This window comes from Podarcis erhardii (assembly GCF_964252035.2).
Source record: "Podarcis erhardii genome assembly, chromosome: 3".
In the NCBI taxonomy this organism is placed as follows: Eukaryota; Metazoa; Chordata; class Lepidosauria; order Squamata; family Lacertidae; genus Podarcis; species Podarcis erhardii.
The window spans coordinates 53,498,874-53,519,531 of record NC_138507.1 but is presented as its reverse complement, the minus strand read 5'-3'; the positions used below and the strand labels follow the sequence as shown (position 1 = coordinate 53,519,531).

The 20,658-nt window shown below is 39.1% G+C and overlaps 2 protein-coding genes across 16 annotated transcripts in view; one reads left to right on the top strand and one right to left on the bottom strand.

Annotated features, from left to right (window-relative positions):
• The window catches only part of LOC309339324 (uncharacterized protein), a 126,593-nt gene that overhangs the window by 46,158 nt on the left and 59,777 nt on the right, over positions 1 to 20,658 (bottom strand). The window lies entirely within an intron of this gene.
• The window catches only part of HS3ST5 (heparan sulfate-glucosamine 3-sulfotransferase 5), a 148,400-nt gene that overhangs the window by 76,334 nt on the left and 51,408 nt on the right, over positions 1 to 20,658 (top strand). The window contains exon 1 of one of the 7 annotated variants that reach the window (XM_081857363.1): positions 11,555 to 11,577. The exons of the other annotated variants lie outside the window; for them this stretch is intronic. The gene's annotated coding sequence lies outside the window, so the exon portion shown is untranslated. Of the gene's footprint in view, positions 1 to 11,554; positions 11,578 to 20,658 lie in introns of those variants that run through there. 7 annotated transcript variants of the gene reach the window in all.

Genomic DNA, 20,658 nt, shown 5'->3' with positions numbered 1-20,658 from the left:
AAAGGGAAAGGAAATAAGTAGGGGAGAGTGTGGTATGTGCAAGGTCAAAGCCAACAAGCAGGTAAGCAGGCTTGGAAAACCATCTGTAAAGTGGGCAGGCTGAGTAAGCAAGTTCAAAGATGAGTTAAGTCTAAGATAGGGGTTTTTTTCAGGGCTGCTTTGAAGTGATGATTGATAGATATATTGATTGATTATTGCAATAAAATGCAATGGCAGCACCATCTTGTCAGTGTGGTTTTATTCTGTTTGAAAAAGATAAGAATAATGATAATTTAGGGAGAAGTGTGGGAAGACGAGGATATGATAAATGATAGTTGATTTATAAAAGCCAGCAGAACTTGTTTCATATTCATTCTTACTAAGCTGAGAGTTATGAAATCTCAAGTGATGGTCAAGTCACCACTTGACACAGTATACTCCTCCAAGTCTTTATTTAAAAACCTGTGGTGAATTTATATTTTTTCTGGAAATTTGTGCCATTGTCCAACTATTTTTTAATAATAAGTTATTCCCACTATCCAGCTTCAATATGGTTTACTCTCATCATCGTATTACAGAGATGGGGAACCTGTGCTGCTCCAGGTGTTGCTGGCTTTCAACTCCCATCATCCCTGTCCGTTGGGCTTGCTGGGAACTGGAGTTCAACAAACATTTGAATGGCCACGTGATCTAATTCCCTGCCCTTGTACTTCCTGCTATTTTCTCAACAGTGACTTTAGTAATGAGAGTTTTCTTGATGGAAAGTTCTTAACATGTGAAAACCACTTTTGTGTGCTGAACCCAAGTACTTTATTATTTGATGCATTTCAATTCTTTTACCACATTTATTAAGTACTCCGCACAATTCTTCATTGGAGGACTAACCATTGCAAAATAAGCCCACACTTCCATCTCCTGTGTCTTGCTAGACCTCTCTGGGAAGTTTGCATATGGCTTAGTTCCCCCGCCCCAGCACCCTCACACATTGTTTCTGCACCCAAGGGTGTAATTTGTCAGGTTCTGCTATGCTGGAATAGTTTAATGTGGCCAAATATTCTCTGATGAGCTCTTTTCTTTTCCTGACCTTTGCCGAGCACAACTGTGAAAGTGCCTGGAGAGCTCCAGGCAGGACTCATTATTTACTGCGTGTGGGCTTTGAAACCCACCTGAAGTTCAGGTGCCCTTTTCAATTTTACCAAAATAAAACAGACACACCTTTCAGGCAATTGCATTGGTGATTTTTGATTTTTTTTTTACATGAGGTCAAAAAGTTAGATTTTTTTTTTTACATGAGGTCAAAAAGTTAGACTACGAGCACAATAGCTTAGTTTAATATAATTAAGTTCAGACAAGTTTGGGAGGGATTTCTTCAGAATAGCAATTCCACTGCTTAGCCAGGCAGCCCACTAATTCAGCTACCGACCATAACAACCATATATTTATTATTGTATTCTAGGAGTGTTAAATGAAGCTTTAGCTCACAAGTAGGACTATGGTTACCAAAACAACAAAATGTGCAAAAAGCTAGGGAGTCAAATGAAAACATTATCAAGCTTTTGGAGGACTTTCTGCTTTATTTGATTATTTTCTTCATTGAACTGTTGAACTCGCTCAGCCTGTCTGTCTATGAAAATGCAGAGGGGGATATAGGTCTCCACTGCCCATTTTACTTGCTCATATGCTGCTAAATTTTAGTGTTTTCGTAAGTACGTTTTTGGTACTATAAGGAAGGAGACAATCAAAGTAGGCACTAATGAATATTAGGGAACATGCACGTGAACCACACTGAACCATGCCACTTCTAGGAACTTAAAAGGAAGCTCTCAATTACCATCATATTGGCTGAAGCTTGAACTCAGTTGAACTTGGGTTGCTTCCTTCAGACTACATAGATCCTTGTAAAATATATTGAGCTTTGATGAAAGATCTTCAGTCAGCTGATTTTCAAACTTTTACATCAGAAATGCAAACAGTCTTGCAAAGAAGTGTGACCATATTAAGTTGTTTAAAAAAAATCAAAGGAAAGAACTATCAAGTCTTGATTACATTCCTCACTCTCTGATTTCCCTATGCTGTATTAATCTGGCACAAACAATAAGTGAAATTTGAAAGCCTCCATATCACCTCATTTACTTGCCAGAGAAAGGAGGATCTGAAAATTGCATGACAGAGTGGGGAGATGATGCCATTGTTCCCACTCTGAAAAAAATTCTTAAAACATGGGTAGGCAAACTAAGGCCCGGGGGCCGGATGTGGCCCAATCGCCTTCTCAATCCGGCCTGCGGACAGTCCAGGAATCAGCGTGTTTTTACATGAGTAGAATGTGTCCTTTTATTTAAAATGCATCTCTAGGTTATTTGTGGGGCCTGCCTGGTGTTTTTACATGAGTAGAATGTGTGCTTTTATTTAAAATGCATCTCTGGGTTATTTGTGGGGCATAGGAATCCGTTCATTATTATTTTTTTCAAAATATAGTCTGCCCCCCCCCAAGGTCTGAGGGACAGTGGACCGGCCCCCGCTGAAAAAGTTTGCTGACTCCTGTCTTAAAACTTTGTCATCTCCCCTATGTTCCCCCTCCACTACACTACACTACTGACCATTATGTCATGTATGTTGGTGGTCCAATCACCATGTAAAGTGTGTGTGTGTGTGTGTGTGTGTGAGAGAGAGAGAGAGAGAGAGAGAGAGAGAGAGAGAGAGAGATACATTTTCTCACATACAAGGAACAAGTTTTCCTGATGCATGTTATAATGTTTAAATGTCATCCACACACCATATATTTGCTATGGGAAATGGCAATGTAGTACTTTTGAATCTGCAAAAATAGTTCCGTTTGCTTTTGCAACATAAGCTACATAGGTTATCTTAGAAGATGCTATAAATATTAAACTGGAGTATACATTATTATCTTTATATAATAAAACAATACCAGAAGTTTTAGTGCAGTCATATTGCATGCAGTTTGTTTGATAGGCTGAGCTAACTGGAGGCAAGAGATTTTAAAAATATATATAAAATAGCATCTGCAATTTATTCTGTCCTTGTCTTTTTCAAATAGATAAAAAGTTATTATTAATCCCTCATGCAACTAGACTAGACTCTTACATTTGTGTTTTGAATTATGCATTTGTTGTTTATATCTTTTCCAGAATTTTGTTATTCTCCATGGTCTTCATGGTTAAAGAACCTGATTATGAAACATGTGGTACACTTCCTGCAAACTGAATAGAATATTTAATATTTTGGGCACAGCCTACCACAATGTCTTCTGTGTGCTGTGATATATTATGTTGTTACCGCTTCATCAGGAAGCCCCGGAAGGACAAAGGAAATTATGAAAACCTTCCAAGGCAAAAGAGTAGATTGCATTTGCAGCAAACTATGTATTTGCATTCAGCATGACACATACTGTAGAATACCACCCCTACCCTGAATAACTGATTAAATTTAACTGCTGGCCCTACATGAAGGTGCATTTTAAGTCTCCTTTGTCCAGCTGCTGTTAATACTAAGTAATTTTCACAGATCAATGGCCTGCCTTTTATCCTGCTTTCACAGTGGTGTTGCCAAATTCCTGCCATGTTACTAGGGTTGCTTCTGTTACAAGGATAGCAATGTAGTGGCCTACAAATGTTGGATTCTAACTTCTATCACCCCTGACCATCGACTAAACTGGCTGAAGCTAATGGAGCTTGGAGCCAAGCAACATCTGAAGGACATTCCTGTTCTATTATGTTTGTGGGGTCCAAATCATGAACACATTTCATCATAAATCTGCACTCCTCATGAACACTGGAAAACACTGGAAAGGAATTATTTGGCTATGGTTCCTGCAATGCAGGGGGTTTGACTAGATGGCCCTCCAGGGCCCGCCCAACTCTACAATTCTATGAAAAAGTATTGTGTTTTGACAGTTTATTCCTCTTGAAAATATGCTTACTGCTTTTAACCTCGGATCAGAAGGGAAGGTGACGGCTGATAGTTTTGCTATTGAAAACAGCAAAAGTTTCATTTGACTTCCTTCTCATCTGCTTATATTGAAAATGTGTATAATGATGTCACTACACCATGTATTTCTTGGCCATGCAGTGTCTGGAAATGGTGAAAGGAATGGAGAAAAGTTTCCATAACTATATATGATGGCAGAGCTCCAGGTTTGAGGGGGGCCTAGACTAAGTGTCATTTTGTGCCCCCCCCCCCTTACATTAGTGGTCCCTTCTGGCTTACCTAGTGACAGCACCATGTAATTGCTTTCATGAACCAATAATCCCAAAATAGCATTACTGTGAAACATTGTGGGAAATTAAAATGGCAGCTCCCAGAACCAGATTATTTGTAAAAGGAAGACATTATCAATGTATCCTACTTCTGTACTGAGGTCCCGGCAGCTACAAAGTATGTGGTTATACCAAACCTGCAATATGGGCAGAGAAAGAGGAATTCAGTGGGGGGGATACCATTTGCATCAGCAAGTCTGTGCTGGTGGTTCTGTTACACTTTGGTACAGATGCTCAGGTTTCTTGCCTCTGTCGTGACACATGAGGTGCCTAGTCCTCCTGACTGGGTGGTGGAGCAGGGCAGTGTCAGGGTTCGGTTCTGATTGACATTTTCAAACTAAAATACTCTACCATTATAGCAAGAGAACAATCAATTCACTAGTTACTTTCTGGAATTTGTACCAATCAAGATTTAAAAGGACTTCATTACTTGGCTATCGCTGCCAAATTTCAGATTATACAGAGCATGCTTTAGATGGGAACCAAGTAGTAAATCTGTGCTCACAACAAATTGGCTTGTAAACATGACACTGGCTATTTCTCTCCCACAAAAAATGAGCTACCACTCAGCAGGAAAAAGAAGCATGGTAAGTGGTAGTTGTCTGGGGAAAATACCTGGACAAAGATTTCTTCTACACTAGCAGTTTTCTCTGGAATTGCCATGGTTTGGTGACTTGCTTTTTTCAGGGAATTCAGCCAAAATTGTCAAATCATTGCAGTCCAGTGTTTTCTCTGTTCTCCTCCTGTATTTTTTTCCCCATACCTGATTTGTGACAATCTAAACAAAATAAAAAAATTCCTTCCAGTAGCACCTTAGAGACCAACTAAGTTTGTTATTGGTATGAGCTTTCATGTGCATGCAATCTAGTTATTTATTTTTTGCAGTTGCAACCTATCCATTTTGAATCAAAGATATTGTCAGGGCTTCCATGCCTTTAGATTTCCTCCTTCCTGTTATTGCTTCCTGTTAATTGTGGTTTGGGAATAAGTGGCAGATAGCTTAACGTAAGAGCATAAGAATAGCCCGCTGTATCAGGCCAATGGCATATCTAGTTAAGTGTCCTGTTTCCACAGCGGCCAAACAGATAGCCGTGGGAAACAAGCAATAAGAACATGAACGCAAGGTCACATTCCCACCCTGAGGTTTCCAGCGATTGGTATTTGGAAACATTGCTGCCTATAATTCTGGAGGTAGAGCATATCCCGGTTGGCTAGTAGCCATTGATAACGCTCTCTCCCATGAATTTGTCTAATTCTCTTTTAAAGATCTCCAAGTTGGTGGCCATCACTCCCTGTGTGAAGAAGTACTTTCTTTTATCTATCCTCAATCTTCATTCAGCTTCATTGGATGTCCACAAGTTCTAATGTTCTGAGAGAGAGAAAAACTTTTCTCTATCCACTTTCTCCTTGCCATGCATAATTTTATAAACTTCTATCATGTCTTACTCATCTTTTCTCTGAACAAAAGTCCCAAATGCTGCAATCTTATGTTCTTAAAAAATATTTTTCTTTTCTTTTCTTACTCATGAGTAAAAGTTATAGAGGGATCTAGGCCATGGGAAAGGTGCTGCTTTAAATCATTTTTTATTCCACCGCCATCTATTTGAAAAACAGCAGTGCTTCATGGGCAATAAGATGCTCTGGGTGAAAGCTTTTTTTTTTAATACTGTGTTCCAAGTAAGTTCTAAATTTTAAGAAACCAAAGACTGTCTGTTGAGGGACCAAAGCTAAAGGTAGAGTGTATAAAAATATAAGAACTTAAGAGCCCTGCCGGATCAGACCAAAGGCCTGTCTAGATGTTCAAGGGAAGTACACAATGCTGCTGCTCCTGGCTGCATATATCTGCAACCCAGCAGCACTTTGCAGAGAGCCCAAGGGTAGAGAAGGGGCTGGGTAGACCAAAGTAGGCTGAATGACATCTGCACACCTGCATGTGCACATTTGCATTTGCATCAGGGGCCATGGCCATGGAATTCTTAAGCCAGTGTCTTTGTTCAGATAAAGACTTCTTTTGAAACATAGTTTGGTAAAATACTAGCAAAGGTCACACCAGAGCAGGTAGAAATTTGATTTTAGATGTGGATAAACACTTTTGCATTCCTGTCTGACTCGGAAGGTTTTTGATTGGCACACTCTTGCTATTAAAATGAATGAGATTTTCAAGTGTTGAAGGTTGTGTCCTCATATTCCATTTCAGACATGCCAGAATACATAGCAACCCCTCAATAAAATGGAAGAAACCACCGCAAAATCTACATGCTATTTGGAAACTTTACTGCCCACCATAATGTATAGAATGTACTTTTTTTAAAAAAAAAAGTGCAAGAGCAAGGTATTTTTTCTGCAATAAAGTTGTTGACACTTCTATTCAATTTATTCAATCCCCATTATTTATGTTGCCCTTGAAATTGTTTTCTGCTACTTTCTTACATGATAGCCCCAGGACACCAATGAGAGTGAGATAAAATATTTCACTGAGCTTTCCCAGTGAAATATCTGAAAACAAAGTTTTAAAATGGAAAGCAATAGATAACTCAGCTGAAGCAAGATCAATGAGGACTTGAGATAAAAAGAAATAAAATATGTGTATTTCATTTAAATGTTCCCACTATAGCCTGTAATGGTATTTTTTTATCTAGTGAAAATTACATTAAATCACTTGTGTAAGGTTCAAAACATCTGCTCTGTTTCTATCTACAAAAGACAATGGATTGAATTCTAACTTTTTGCTCCATGAGCAGAAGAGTTCTGCTCATGAAAGGGAACTTTCCATGAGTGTAAGGTCCCCCCATGGCAACAACTCTCCTTCTACGAATGGAGGAAACTCATTTTCTCTCTTCATCAAGGTTGCATGACATATACAGCTGCTGTGGCATTTTTCAAAAATGAAGCAGGGAACTTGGTAGCTTGTAAAGTTTGTAGATTTTATAAAACCAGCAAGATGTTTAACAGTGCATAAGAATCAATTTCCATAGGCAGCGAGACATGATGTTTGCTATGCTGGTATTTCAGATTTAATCAAATTTGTTAAGTGGATCAGTTTTTAACGCGTGGGTTTTACTATACTGTAATAGTGATTGGCTGTCTGAAAGTTTTATAAATGCTGTGTTGTCTGTGTCTTTGTGTGAGTCAGAGATAGGGAAGAGATTAGAAGGCTCCCCCCTCCCTTTCTGCCTTAGCACTTCTATTGCATCAGGTTTGTCTTAGGTTGGCCACATATGCATCACCAAAATAGAAAGTAAATACGTCACCATTTTGGCATGTATTTGCATCAGATTTCCATGTACTAAGCTATATGTATAGATGCAAATTTAGAAATAATTAGTTTAAATTTAATAGGAAAAAATCACTACATTTCACTATAGTTGACTATGGGTGATTTGTGTCCCTGCTCAGTGCCCTGTTGATGGGCATCTTCAAGGACCTTCCTGCTCTTCTCTTATGCTTCTTTTTCTTTAAAATGGGCATTGAAGAGAAAACACCTTCAAACAGAGGACTACCTGCTCCAAACTAGGACATAGATGGGCGGACTTCAAGTTTTCAAGATCTAGTTTCCCGCCCTAGTACTCCAAGGCCCACCAGCTGCACTTGTGTGCCCAATATTGGCTGAGAAAGTGAGGTGGACATATAAATCCTCATCCCAGTAATTTGTTTTTAGTGCAGGAACTGAGCTCACAGCCCTTTCAGTCCAGAAACTGTGGCTGGTGCATAACTCAGTGACCAGCTTGTTAATAGGAACTGAATGAGTTGACATATTACATCAATTCTGGCCTGGCTTCACTGGCTTGCAGAATGTTCCCGGATTGAAATTAAAGTGCTGGTTTAAAGCTATAAACCCCTGCACAGTTCAGGACTCCAATACTTTATGGAATTCCTCCTCCCATGTGATCCATATGAGCCTACCCAAAGCCTGAGGTCATTTGCAGTTTTTGGTAGAAACTGAAAGACTGGTTGACAAGAAAGAGGAGAGTTCTTTTTCCATCAGTTTATGAGACACCTTTCCCAGAGAGACTCTGCTGTCTTTCACTATTTTCCTGGACATTTTTAGAGGATTAATTTTCATGGCAATCATGCTTATTATTATTTGTTAAATTTCTATACTACCCTTCATGTTTACAATATAAAAACACAAAAATACATAACATAGTAACACACGAAACAATAATCCTTCCTACCCATACACAGTTTCAAAGGCCATAGATTGTTTAATTTGCCAAAGCCCCGGTTATAGAGAAACATTTTCACATAGTGCCTAAAGATATGTAACAAAGATACGAGACAAGCTTCACTAGGGAGAGCATTCCATAAAAGGGGAGCCACCACAGAAAAGGCCTGTTCTCGTTTTGTCATCCTCTGGACCTCTCGTGAGAGGGGGGTCACATGAAGGATGGTCTCACATGATGGTCGCAGGGTCTGGGTCAGTTCATATGTTGTTGAGGAGAGGTAGAGTTTTTTATTGTTGTTTTCAGAATAAGCATATGACAACTTTTCAAGTTTTAAAAACTTGTGTGCAACTCTTGTACTTAAAATGTAACACTTTTTTATGTAAGTTCCCTTTAGACTTTCTTCAGTCAGGTGACTTAAAAATGAAAATGATGATGATGCCCTGAGCTCCTTAGAAGAATTACGGGATAAAAAATGAATGAATAAATAAAATAATTCTGTTGCTTTCATCTTAAAATAAAGCTTCCCATGGAGATTTAGCTGGGAGGGCCAGACATACTGTTTAGGAACTAGACTTTTAATTACTCATGATGCACATACATTATTCTAATACAGTATTATATTTCTGCTAGCTACATTGATACTTTTGCAGCATATTTCCAATTAGCTTTGCTATCTTTTTTAAAGAGGCAATGTGCCAGAAGATGTTCGTTGTTCTTCCTGCAGAACAGAATGATTGAGTTTGAGATTCTGAGTAGTAAACTGTTTCAATTGCTTTATATTATATATTTCTCATACACCATTAAGATGACAGTGAATTCCCACAGCAACTTTCACAATTACATATATATGAAAATGTTATTGATTCACAGCAGTATATAGCTGGTTTTCCTGTTTCTGTTCCACATATAAATGACTTTCCAAGGAGAAGCCAATTCTGAATTTTAATCAGCTGTCAGAATACTGGTGATTATAAAGAATCAAATGAAATTCGGAGTGCAGTATTGTGCTGAAAGCAAGGTATGTGAAAATGAAATTAGCCATCTCTTCTTTTTCTTAGATTCTGCAAACATTGCAAACCATAAATGCTTCCCTTTTACAATTTTCTTTGATGCAGCTCAAATGCACATCTTTGCAGGCCCCCTAATATCTGCCAGTAATCTCAGTCAAACTAGATTTGATGAGGCAACTATGCAGATTTTATTCACATCTGTCCTATTTACATATAAAGCAGGGTAGGTGGCAGCTTTTTTTATTTACATAGTGTAGATCTAAAACCAATCCCCTCCCCTGACTTACCTTATTGCTCCAATTTCCTCAAGCAATTTTCTCCCAGCCCAGTTCACTTTTGATATTGAAGTGATTCATCCAATGCAGCGCAGCAAGGTGAGGCACGTTCCATTTCATGCGTAGAACAGACACCCTCCCGTACACTGCATAAGGGAACAGGGCAGACATATGAGTAAATATATGTGGCTGCCCCATTAAGTCTAGCTTGCCCCTATCTATGCACTAAAGATGTTTACTTGGAAGTAAGTCCTATTTATTTCAATGGAGCTCAGTTGCAAAGCAATCCAGCACTGCCAGTGGTGTTAAGTGGAGCAACACACCTATCACATTCAATTCTGGCCAGCGCAATGGAATATGGTGGTGGTGGTGGATTGCTTTGCAAGTGAGCTTAATAGTTAAAACTTAAGTGCAATTGATGAATAGAGTTCAGGAGGCTTGCTGGTGGATGGGGGACTTAACAAAACAGCTGATAGATGAGGTAAAATTCCAACATGGTAAAGCACAACACTATTGAAAAGCAGCTCTGCCCGTTCTTTGACAGGTTGAGATTCACATGTTTATTTTATTCTTCTTGATTTATTCTGAGTCAACCCTGTATGTTTGTACACATAAAAGTGCATTTTGTATGGAAAGTACATTATAAGGTTCAGCAAATATATTCTGTATTTTTATGCTCCAGAAGCGCAACTCACAAAAGATGCCTCTGTGACTGTGTAAAAATGGATTCTTGTCAAACAGAGTAACTACCCTAATAATGTGATGATACGGCTGGCTCTGCTGCCAGACTCCACTATGGCAAGAGCAACATAATTATATGAGAAGCAACAATTCCCTTATCTGTCATTAACATGTGTTGCTGCTAACTGTATTTCGGCATGGCTGAAGATGAAGCACAAAATTAAAATTTAAACCTAGTTCCTCCGCACATGGTTTTCACACTTTCTGGAGCTGCCAAAATAGACTGGGAGATGGTAATATTTGTGGACCAATCAGTTATCACCAAGATATCATGCCACCAATTTTTGTTTCGTGGATGTTTCTTGATTTTAATAAAATTAATAATATGTAGTTCCTACATTTCTGTTATGTTTCTTTTGGGATTTTGTTCAGAGCTCACTGCTACAGAATAGAATGTTAAAATGATGGTGCTATTTATTTATTTTTCAAAAAAGGTCAATACAGTTTTAACATTATTACCATAGAATTTTTGAAGATTAACAAGAAATTTGGTTTCCTGGAATGCAAATGCTGTGGTTTCTATACCTGCCAAAAGTCCAATCAGGTTAGTAAATAAGAACTATCAGAGTCAGAAGCTGTTTCGTTGGTTCATTAGCAGATTTATCAGCTCCAAGGTGACATTAATCTAGGCCCAATAAAGAAAATTGAATAAAGAATCCTGCTATTAAGATATACCTTGGAAGGTGCATAGTAAAGACCACATTATTTTATTCTAAATTAATTGAAGTGGAATAATTATTATCTGCATCCAAATTTATCAAGAAGAATTATAACCCCACACTTACATATACACTGAAATAGTGGGGAAGTCCTCCTTGTAACCTTGTTCTTTATATATAGGAAAGTAGATCATGAGACAACAAACAAGAGATGGATTATCTTGTAGCATTTAAGGTTTTTCTTGTAAGAGATAGTCACGAAATCCCACATTACGTAAGTTGCTTACATAAAACCAGATAATGCAATGATTGACCAAAGTGGATAAAATACAGTACCAGCATTCTTAGGAAATATTCATGTCAATCTTCAAACCACAGCCTTCAGATGACTTACACTGACTTAAACAAAACTTCTCTGCAGCCAGAATTCTGAGGACCATAGCAACTGACATACAAAAACTACAATGAAGGTAATTATAAACAACTAATTTATTTTTAAAAATTACAAAATGGTGAAGATGTCTAGAGGAACGAGAAGAAAACAATACATATAGATAATGTAGGACCAAAAGAAGTGACTTTAACTATTCTGGCCCAAATATAGTAAGTGTTGATCCATGTCAGGTTTCCACTGACAAATTATCACCCCTGCAGAATTTTTATAATATCCACCAAATATATGTGCTGTATCACAGAAGATGCAAATCATAAAGCTGCTCAAAAAGTGCCCAAGAACTCCAGGCTCAAATATGGTGTGTGGCAAAATACAATTACTTTGCCTCCCGTATGCCCTCATAAAGTAATGGTAATTTTAGAGATTTTTTTTAAGGTTCCTGTGTGGTGGGGTTCACCATAGCTGGTGGCAGCAGTAGAGACAGTCCTTTAATTAAAACTCCCCTGTCCTACTTTATAAGCTGGCCAAATGCAGCACTGAAATAGCCACTGAAAAAAGTCCCCCCGCCCCCAAAGTTGAAAAAAACTTTACATAAAATTCAAAAAAGTAACAATAGCATACAAACCCTTTTAAAATATATATATCATCCCCCTAAAAAACAAAGCAAAAACTATCATATTCCTTCAAATTCTCTTCTGAACAGGATGGTGGGTGGTGGAGCATTATCATAGCCCTAGAAACCTACTCATTTCAATGAGTATTTCTGAAGGGGAAAAAATACACAAGTATTTCTGCAACATAGTAACATCCTAGGTTTTTGAATATTAGAGTGGTGAGATAGAGGTTTCATTAAAAAACGATCAGCTAAAACAACAAAGAAGCCAGATTGCTTTCTAAGTCTTTTGAAGATCAAAGCTTTAAATATAATTTAGATGCAGTTTCATAAATAATGAATGTTCAAGTGACTGTGGCAGCATTCAGAAACTGTACATGATAATTATATTAAAATTAAACATAAGCAAACACGTTTTAAAATAGCTGTTTTCATCGACTATATGACCCAAGAGGCAGTCAACCACAAGAAGCAGATATAACTAGGATTATATTAATATTGCTTAGGTCACTTTGGTACAGGATTCATTGCGAGTCTTATTTGGCACTAAAATAAAAAGGCGAACGTTTCTCATATTAAGTAACGGATAATGTATAAATACTTCTCATGTCAGTATTTTCAATTTGCTGCTGAAATTCAACACATAATGGTAAGAAATGTACTCTTGGAATTTTGAAAGTGGTTCCTCAAATGAACATTGTATGACAACTATGGCCTCACAGTATGAAGGAAATGGAAAGTTAACTTTTCTCTCTCTCTCATTGGGTCATATGTGTGCATTGAGCCAAAGAACTGAAAGGGAAATCTATGCACATTCAGCTTCCACTCACCATGTGAAGTCTGTCTGAGAAGATCTCCCTCTGTCTTGCTCTTTCGTGGTGTTTCACCATACAGCAAAAACCTTTAGACAGGTGTTTGTTTCATAAGTTTTTTAATACTCCAGCTGCGATGAGACCCTGCTCCCGTTCTTTAATGCATGAAAGACTGGTTTATGAAGGGGGATATGCTGTGGCTTTGATGGTGTTTTAAAATTAACCAGGAACAATCAACAGTATCAATAGCTACTAGCTATGCTGGCTATAGAGAACCATGTTCAAAGGCAGTATAACAATGAATATCAGTTGCTGAGTGCAAACACTGGGAAGTATATTGCTTTCATAACCTGCTTGGGTGGCTTCCTTGATGCATCTGGCTGGCCTTTGTTATAAATGTTATGTACTGAAGATCTCGCCCTGGGCCAGCAGGGGGATACTGTAGATAGTTTTCACTCAGGTCCACATATGCAAATAAGGGATTGAAAGCGACGTTCGGTGATTGGATAGTTACAGAAAATTGTTACTGTTGCGTTCTAGTGGAGCTCTATATAAGCAGGCTGGCTGAACCCTTCAGTTCAGTTCAGTTCAGGCCTGTGAATAAACAAGAGCTGTTTGAAGAATCGCTGTGTCGTCTGATATGTTCACCCACAACTTAACAATAAACAAGATGCTGGGCAAAATTAACCCTTGGTTTGAACTCTTGCGTTCTTATGAGTCCCTCCTTCTGAATACCCCCTGATAGGCCTGTGCTATGCTTACACGCTCCATTGTGGGCTGGGATTTACTTCCTGCAGAACCCCTTTCTGCCTCAGAAAGGATATTTTGCAGTGAAGGGCAAGATTTAAAAATGCCAGATGAAGGAACAGGACTGTCCAGCAGCCTCATTCCGTCTCCCCGTCACTTCCAGCATGCAGATTACTATCTTTATGCACAGCAGCTACGCTGGGTATAGAGCCTAATGGGGAGATGCCTCCCCGATTGTCCTGTGTAAGGTCCAGAAAGTCCTTTGTTAAGAGATAAAATGCCTCTCTGTGATGCAGCACAAAAATGGAGGGAGAGGGTAGTGTGTAGAAAATGGTTTATTGACCCTGTGTGAGGGAAGGAATTTTGCACATGACATTGTTGTGAATTTAAAATAAATAAACAGAAGTTATTTATTGGCCCGACATATTTCAAGTCTCACGACTTTCCCTCCAGGGCAACTGGTTTAATCCATTCAGAGGATTGAAGACTGTCCCTGTGAATGGATTAAACCAGTTCTCCTGAAGCAGGACTGCAATATTTGATGCATGATTGACCAAATAATAATAATTCAGTGCACGGTTGTGATCTTCTCTTTCTCAGATTTTGTGTTGATGCCTTACCTTCGCCCCTTTCCCTATGACAGAGCATGTCAACACAGCAGTAGTTCGTCCAGTGTAGCAGCAGTCTGTGTGTGTTGCAATCCTGCTAACTCTAGAAGGAGCTTTTCTGCCTTCGGTGAATGTAAGGCAGGAAGACAGCAAAATATACCTTTAGATTTTTGTTGACCATAATCAAACCTTGGCAGCGTATGCTGAACTAAGGGGTTGCGTTAAGTGGCCAACTGCTACAAAAATATTTTTCCTAGATTATTTTTTGCATGTGTGTTCTATGTTTGACACCATGCAGCTGATGCTTGGACCAGTATAAGTGAACAAAAAAACATGTAAAACATGCATTTGAAAAATGTGGGGAAAGGTCATGAATTTGGCCTTCTCCCCTTTTTCTTTGTCATTTTTTGGGGTGGAATATAAGGAAGGAAGGGGAATACAAATAAATATTTCACTTTGTAAGAAGTATATGTTAAAAGGTCAGTCAGGTTAATCTCCCTTTTCACAATAATGAGAAATTAATACATAAGTCATCCGTATTTTATCTATTAGGCATTCAGTAATGTCATTGAGAGCCTCAAGCTGCAGGAATCTTTGGCAAAGCACTATTGATGCAGTCCTCTCTGCACAATGACTCTATCAATATATTTGCCTTTCCTTCAATAACATGAGTGTTAAATGTGACATTTACCACTACAGCAACTACTACTACTACTAATAATAATAATAATAATGTTTATACCCCGCCCATTTGTCTGGGTATTAACTTCCCTGAACAGGGCTGCTTCAGATGTTGACGCCAGACCTTCAAATGTCACAAACCACCAACCACCTGCATTAAAATAGGATTGCAAATGCCTGTGAGACTGATGAGATGTGTCAAAATGCCATTCCTTTCAGAATCGATGTATGAGAGGAAAGATGGCTGCCACTATAGAGCCATACAGCCGTTAAGGCTGAAATGCTATGCATAGTTAGCTGAGTTCCATCAAACCCAAGAGGCCTTATTCTGAGTGGATATACCTAGAAAAGCTAACTGTTAAGTTACCCTTTTCTTAAATCACTTTCATCTAATGGTTATTGGGATGCACACTATGATCTTTCCTCTCTACAGATGCAGCCATCAAGCGTTGTGAATACCAGTGTTTCTCCTACACTCGGAGGGACAGATAGCAGCACATTTCCTCTTCATGCCTGCATTTCAAGCAACCCTGGAAAATGAGCTCTGCACGCTCATTTCCCCAATTTCATGCTTTTCCCCATTCATCATGAGCTATTGAACACCAGGAAATTATATAATCCCATTGTTCTTGCTGGAGTTATGAAATTCCATCAGTCCGTTACTGATGGAGAAACAGTAAAAGCTGTATTTAATAAAATAATGAGTTCCAAGGAAATGTAACTATAAATATGAAGCTGCCTTATACTGAATCAGACCACTGATCCATCTAACCTAGTACATCTGCTCTTATTGGTAGTGGTTCTCCAAGGGGTCAGGCAGCAACCTTTCCCACTAAGAGCCTTGTCTTGCAGAAACAAAAGATGGCGGGAGCATCAACATCCAATTACAGCAGATCACAAGTATAGTAATATGGAGGTTCAACAAAAACATAAGAGTAAATCTCCAAAGTGATAAGAGATATTGGGGGGCTCCTGGTACATAAGCTAGGTTTGGCTTCTTTGAAGGTTACTGGGGGTTGATGGGAATTTTGGTGATATAGGATACACACACATCTATACTAGGGATATGCATTGGCCAAGTGTGAGAGCGCGGGTGAATAACTTGGTGAATCGGGGTGATCCAGGGTTCTCTTCCACATTCATGGGTTGAAATGTGATTAAGCATTTCCATACATTGAAATGAATGGCTCTACTTCCATTCAAATGGATTCCACTTGAGAATCTGTGATGTTTGCTCTGTGATGTTTTATTTACACATACAAGTCATCAATTATCACTGCAGACATCAAGTAAGGAGCATGCATGTGCAAGCCATTCCTTGGTCTCACCCTCCTACACTTCACACTCACCATATTCTAGAATTGGTGAGTTGACTCTCAGAATAGATATCAGACAGGGAAATATTGTGGGGGAGAGGAAAGATGTGGCTCAGCAATGGCATCATGTGTTATTTTAATCTAAATTGTTTGGATATGAAACACCTTTCAGCATTCTGTGCCTAGGCTTTGCTATGGGAACAATTGAGATCATGGGTAGAATTCAGCGTAGTCTGTCAGCAAACACATTTCTACCTGCCTGGCAGAACTTCGCCTGCAGGGGAAGAGAAGGGAGAACGACCCATTGCGCTAGCAGGAGTCCTTGTGCTGGCTTCTGCTAGGGTGAATCCGGTCAATAATTTTTGTTACAGTTTTTTAATATATCTGACCCAGTTCATGCATGTATGATATCATTTGGCACTTTCATATGCAAACAGTATAGGCCAAAAATCCTGATAGTGCTGAACCACATCTCTCTCCACCCACCCCTATATTTCTGTGCTAGCATGCAGTTTGTGATGGGACATGGTTGTGTTGTCATTTCCACATCCCAGCTCCACTCCATTTCATTGGCTACTGGTTTTAGGGGATGAGGAAGTACTAATCCATTGTCGTACTCCTAGTCCTTGAGCTCCATATTTTCTATTGATAAGTAACATAGCATTTCACTACTAGTTTTCTTTTAAAATAATTTTCTTTTGTATGCTTCAAATCCTTCTTCCTCACATCTCCTTTCCATACATGTCAACAGCTGAACTGCGTAGGTTTTTTTATAGCAATGTTAATAAAGGCCTTCTGATGTACCACAGTGCTATCAGATTCAATATGTTAGCTGTGACTTTCAGTCAGTTTCCAACTTTGCAGATCTTTTTCAAAGAAAAAGGTTCTAAGTTCAAGCAGTCATCAAGCATATGCTCCAGCAATTACCAGAATGACAACCCTGTCATACAAGAAAATGAGCGACAATAGTTGCTATGGGTTTCCTAGCTCACCTAATCGGATTTCTTCAGAGCCCATATAATTATTGTCATTAGGCTGAGCTTCAAATGGCATGACAGATTTATTTAAAAGCTAAAAATAATGTCCAACAGCAGATCATTCTATTATTTTCTTTCTTCCCCTTCAGAATACCTGTGCAGAGACACTCAGGCAACATCACTGTAAAATTGTTCAGAAATCAGTGTGATATTTTGGAAACAGGCTGGTTGACCTAATTCTGAGTTATAGCATGGAAAAGGAAGCTCACTAAGAGAGGATGTGAGTATCTGTCTCCTTTTCCCCCTATGTCCCTCCAGGAAGGAGATGAATAGGTATGGTGAAGAGGTTTTCTTAAACAAATACACAAAGTGGAGGACTATAGTCAAACATTTGGCTGGTAAATTTTCATCAGTGTGTGAAACTTAGCACCATACAGCTACAAACCACCACTTTGTGCATCCTGGGGTAGAGTCTCCCAGCATTAAGGGGGGGGGGGAATCCTTTGTGTATCTAGATTTCTGAATCTGATGTCAAAATAAAGGAATTCCTTCAGGGAGTGAAAGGGAATTCTGTAGCCAAAGGAATGGGGCAGGGGACAAGAACTGCAAGTCACAGAATCATAAAATCGTAGAATTGTAGAGTTCGAAGGGACCAAAAGGACCTTCTAGTCCATGAGAGCCCGACATTCATCTACAGAATTGTAAACAACTAAAGCTACAATCATATACATTTATTTGGGAGAAAGCTCCACTGAACTGAGTGGCACATATTTGCTCATAAAAATGCATAGGATCAGGCTGTGTGTCACAAGCAGCATTTGAAAATTCTCTACTGGGAAGGCAGAGAGAGAGAGAGAGAGAGAGAGAGAGAGAGAGAGAGAGAGAGCGCCAGTGAATACCATTGTCAGCAAATCCTAGGAGTCTGAAAGAGAGCAGGAGGGTCTCAAAGCAGTGACAGGAGAGGGGATTCACATGAAAGATGTGTGTTTAAAAGGCCAATGGAGTAAACAGTAATGTTTTCATTTTATAAAAGAAATTTAGAATGCATTGCAATGCTGAAATTGACATGAATGCTTGCCTTATAGATAAGGCAATCGTTTTGTGCTACTAGAGGCAAAGGTACAGGTGGGTTGGTAATGTAGAAAGGCAGGGTTACATGCCTTATCATGGGATTTCATCACAGTCTAGTAACAGGACAGCATGGACCAGTATTCAGGAGAGGCGAAGGTCCCTTTTGCATTAGCTAAAGGAGTGTGTGGTGATATTTAAACTGGAAAATGAACCACCTGAGGTGGCACTAATTAACTGAAACATGGTTATAATTAACTGAAGATTCCCACGTGATTATTAAAGCATTTTTGTGTGATTTTAGCCATAATTTTCTCTCTGTGTGTGTTTAAATCCGCATAGCAGGGATAGTATCATCACCAGTGACTACTGTTGTGCATGAGTCACTCATATTTAAAGTCAGCATAGAACTTCTACTGCTTTCCATTGCCACTGCTCACAACCATTTCACCTCTGTGCTCATGCATGTACCTTCATGCACCTGACAAATTAAGACTAACAAGAATATGGTGACAAAAACTTCCATGATTGTCTCCCCTGGCCATGGCACACACTGGTCCCATTTCTGCCTTCCCCACAGAAACAGAATGTCTGAAGTCAGCCTATGTGTACCATTTCCTCAGTTTAGGCTCAGTCAGTCAACTGATTCTTCAAATATTTTTCTTGTATTTTACATGTAGGCCAACTCCAGACATGCAGAGGTGTGGCCTCACTGCACTGGACCAGTCAGTAAATATCATCTGAACTAGTCTACTGAGTTCGGAAGGAGAATGCAGAAGAGAGGCTTGTCACTTCTGAAGTATGGTCTGCTGTGGGTTGGGCCATAGGCTAAGGGCATTTCTACGACTACAGATAACAGATAACTGGAGCTCTGAATCAGAGCACCAACGACTCACTAACCACATGTTCAAGATATGATCAGAGGCAAATTTAGGGGAGCACAACTAATTTGGTAACGCTAGGATTGGAGCCCTGCAGGCGCCACAGGGGGTGCCATGCTTATGATTTAGAAAGGAGTTCAAGAGGTGGTCGGCACCAAATTTTGCCGTCTCACAAGGGTGCCAATGAAATGTGAGACTCCGGGGTCTGATATGACATTGCAGGTTGCTGGCCACTGGTCTGCACAAAGTAGAATGATAAACATAGCTAATAAACTGGCAGCAAAGCTTTGGAGGTGGCCTCCATATAATACTAGCAAAAAAGAAGAGGTGTGAGTGGTATTCAGCTACCATACCCTGCCAATAGAATGATTTCCACTTCTGCAATGGGGCCTTCCCCACTTTCTCACCCAGCATGCACCCTGCACCCTCCTCAAATCTGCTCTAAAGAACGGGGAGAGGGAGAGGAGACAGGGAGAATGTTCCATTGTGGTAAGAAAAATCTGTGCACTGGGGGAATGAGAGACTCAGCACTACAATATATTACACCCAAAGGTTTTGGAAACTTGTTCAATTGCAGCCTTCCCCTCCCTCAAATCAACCTTTACTCAGGTGCAACAATTTAAGAAGCTGGATTTTTTTTTAAGGAAAACAGATTATGATTATAAGATTTAAATGAGAAAATGTAATGTTACATCTCTCTCTCTCTCTCTCTCGCTGTGTGTGTGTGTGTGTATGTACATATGTATATGTGTCCAATTTAAAAAGAGTACAGAAAACAGCCCAGAAAAATAGTACATGCTGTTCTACTTTTGGAGTCAGTGTGTGCAGACTGATTTCATGGTTAGTTCACTGCATATTCTGGTCACATTACCTGTCTGGTCAATGCCTATGCAGCAGTAGAAGAGATAATACCTGCACCTTGTGGTGACGCAGCATAAGGAGGAATCGCACTTGCTTTTCCATGGGAACCTTCCTATGCCATCTGAAAAAACCTTGAATTAGTTTTGTTTATTTCCATTCAGTGACTGTCTCAGACTATTAGAGAAAAAACATCCAAAAAATTCAGAAGCTGCTCTTTGATTTTTGATCTCCTGTTTACAGTACTCATATTTAAATGGGAATATAGTTCATTGGTACAACCTCTTTCTTACAAAATATCAAAAGATGTTATAAAAAGGGAAAAGGGAAATAAAAAATAGCCATTGTGTTAGTATGATTATTCTGAACTGCACCGAAGCGTTGCTTGCTTTCAATGCAAAATGCACTGTAGTCTCAAATTCAAAGCTGTCAGCACTTCAGAATTAAGTAACAATGTTTACAGTTAGCATAAGCAGAAACCACAGCTCTTTCCATTTCAAACACAGTCCTCATTGCATTTTGTAGATCTATATAGGAGATTTATAAAGCTTTGATGATAATATGTGCTGTCAGTCCATTAAGTTGATTTTTATGGC